General features: G+C 50.9%; 1 protein-coding gene across 2 annotated transcripts in view; it reads right to left on the bottom strand.

Annotated features, from left to right (window-relative positions):
• Window positions 1-3,145, bottom strand: part of SYT13 (synaptotagmin XIII) — a 55,674-nt gene that overhangs the window by 28,631 nt on the left and 23,898 nt on the right. Inside the window, exon 1 of one of the 2 annotated variants that reach the window (XM_012645127.1) lies at window positions 2,034-2,140. The exons of the other annotated variant lie outside the window; for it this stretch is intronic. The gene's annotated coding sequence lies outside the window, so the exon portion shown is untranslated. Of the gene's footprint in view, window positions 1-2,033; window positions 2,141-3,145 lie in introns of those variants that run through there. 2 annotated transcript variants of the gene reach the window in all.

Genomic DNA, 3,145 nt, shown 5'->3' on the forward strand with positions numbered 1-3,145 from the left:
GGAGCCTCTTCCAGCCCCGTCATCCACCTCTTCCCATTTCCAGTGAGCCTTGACCACTGGTCCATGTTTTTGTGCCCATGTTAAGTGGCAGGTGCCTGGGCCTCTGCCTGGCCCCACCACCCCCTCCTCTGCCTCTGCTCACCCTTTCATCAGGGGAACAGAACAGTCCGCGCGGGTTTCCATACTCTGTGCATCAGCTTCGCCTGGATAACGTAAACTCAGATTCCCAGGCCCCCAGCGGTGGAGCCTGGGGAAGCTCCCCAGGGTGACTGTGGCGTGGGTGGTCTCTGCACCTCACTTGGGAACACCCTGGTTTGGGGGAGGTCCAGATGTCCAGGTGGGACAGATGTCCCTCTCCTAGGGAGCTGCCGGGACCAGGACACTGCTTCTCGGCTGCTGGTGAAGCAATTTGCCTCTGAACAAATCTACAGGATCAGGTCCCAGGGGTGGTGTATTTCAAGCTGAAATTCACCTTGGAGAGGCAGCCTGTCTTCCCATCCAGGCACCGGGGTGTTTCCATGGCGACCTTGCCACTCTACCATCTTTTGTCATCCCTTCCAACACCTCTTCTTCTGTTTATTCCAAGTCTGTGCCCCAGTCCTTTCTCAAATCCTCTTCCCTTGGGGACTCACTTCCTCCAAGTCTCTTTTCTCTCTGTGGTTATTTAAGATCTAAAGAAGCAACACACTCTCTGCCCCCTAGCTGGTGCCTAATGCGACAGACTGGGAGAGCCTCTCTGTCGTGGGGTAAATGCACCTCTCCCACCCGGCAAGAATGAGACTCCACGGGGAATAACCGCCAGCCCCAGTGCAGACCCTTTCTCTGCTGTTCTGCATTCAGCCATTCATTGGTCATTGACAAATCTCCAGATCTGCGCAGCCGCAGGAACGGCACTGTCCGATCATGCTCCTCACGCGGTGGACATTTCAAGCGAGATCGAGAGCAGGAAGCCAGTACGCCCAAAAAGGCAACTTCAGTGCAGAATAAGTACTGTCGAGACCAGGACAGATGGTAACGAGCTGCGGCGGGAGGGGAAGTTGTTTCCACTAAGAACTCGAGGGTCAGGGAAGGCTCCCTGCGCTAAAATTTGAAAAAGCAAAATCTTGTCCAGCATGAACCATGTGTCAGATACAAGTCTGAGCATTTTACCCACATGGTTTCATTTACACTTCGCAACCTCACGGGGAAAGCATTACTGTTATCACCACTTTACAGAGGAAGAAACTGAGGCACGGGGTGCAGGGGGTTAAGTCTGAAGTCACACTGTTAACAAGGTGCAGAGCTGGTCAGAAAACCCAGCATAATGGCTGGGAACCCATAGGCTTTACAGCTCAGCCCTAACCTCTTGCCCAAGTGACACCAAGGAACCAGAGACCGCAACTGTCTGTTATCTCTCTAAGGTCTTGGGTAGACATAAGGGGAAGTCAGTTGGGGCTGCAAGGAAGATGTCCCACCTCCATCCTCCCAGCCTAGCCATTCGCCCATCATTCCATCAATCGTCATCTGGTATTCAGGAGCTTTTATGAGACGGAGGCAGGGCAGACACTGGACCCTGCCGTCACACGTCTGTATGTGTGTGTTGGGGGAGGGCGCAGGTGGGGGGATTATTAGAATAGTAACTGCTATGATGAAGACCAGTAAAAAACCAAACATGATGTAGGAGCAAACCAAGCCTTGCCTGGGGAAGGGGAAGGTGGTGTGTGTGGGGCAAGAGGCGGGGAAGGAAGACATGTAAGAGGATTCAGAGCCCCTGACTTTGGGTCGGGCGTCCCCGCAGCGTGGGCGGTGGCCTGACACTGACAGGTGCAGGCGACGGAGAGGCGCTCGGGCCAAGGCGGGGCATGAAAGTTTGCAGTGTGTTCCGAGGACAGTGAGTCCGCAGGTGCGACGCAGCTAAAGCCAGGGAGGGGAGGAGGGCCGATGAGTGTTGCCAGAATCCCAACATTTCTGGAGGAAACAGAACTCAAAAAGAGAATTTAAAAAAAACCCCAGCACTCCGTGGGATTGGAAACCACACAACGGCAAGATCCTGCCTAGAGATTCCTTTCCCGTAGGTGGCCCCTGCGTTGATCTCAGCAGTCACATCACAACAGCCTTCAGGCCACCATCTCTGTAGCACTTCCTGTGCACCAGATGCTCTACGAAGCCCGACACAGACTTTACTGTACTTAATCTTCACGCAACCCTACAGGCAAGTGCCTAATATTTTCTCTATTCCATATGCCCTGGTATTAATAAAGAAAAAGAAAAAGAACCTAATTATTTGCTCTACAGTGGTGGAAAGTGAGGCTCAGGGAGATTGAAACTTGTCCCAGATCACGTGACTAACATACGGGAACTCCGGGCTTTGAACCCGAGTCCACTTCAAAGCCAGTATGTCAACCTCTACACCATACGTGTAGGTCCTTGAGGCTGTGTTCTAATCGTTGCCTTTGATTTTCCGGCAGGTGCCACATCGTTAGACTGACGGCTCCATCCCTACCTCCCCGCCAGTGGTTTGGCTGTTTCAATGAACTGCCCAGATGCAGGGTATCTTGTTTCGTTACTGCTCTTGCTTCCAAATTTGGGTTTGACGTTCTTTGCGCAGAAAATGCATTTCACTTGAGAACTGAGCAAAGACAATGCCAAGACTATGTTGTAGCCTCATCAATACTCGTCATAAGCTGGTAGAATCTAAAAGGTCGATAATTGGGGCTTAATTACAGCCTTTCCACTCCAGCCCCCCAGCCTGCCATCTGGAGCGTGTTGCATCCCAGAGCACAATCTCTCATCAGCCTTTAAATTCCAAAATTTCCACATGCCCCCTCCCCTACCCCACTGTACTGGTTTACAGTAGACTCAAAGTCTTTCCATTACACTGAGTCTGTGTCTAGGAGGAGGATCTCAGCCCTGCATCATCGATAACTTTGTAAGACAGGAACACACGTGTTTAATGTTGGTCTCTGTGACCTCAACCAACTGTGTCCATTTGAATCCTTCAGACCTTTTTTCCTGTTTCTCATTGGCGGTGGCCGTAGTTTTAACATTTGTTTTCCTAAGAAAGTCATTTTGGTATTAAAAGCTGAAAAGTTTGGTTATGTGACAATTTCCTTGACATCGAATTTAAGATATTATTCCAGAGTAGCTATAAGATTTTTTGATTCTA

The sequence above is a fragment of the Propithecus coquereli genome, unplaced genomic scaffold (genome assembly GCF_000956105.1).
Source record: "Propithecus coquereli isolate 6110/MARCELLA unplaced genomic scaffold, Pcoq_1.0 Scaffold227, whole genome shotgun sequence".
Lineage (NCBI taxonomy): Eukaryota > Metazoa > Chordata > Mammalia > Primates > Indriidae > Propithecus > Propithecus coquereli.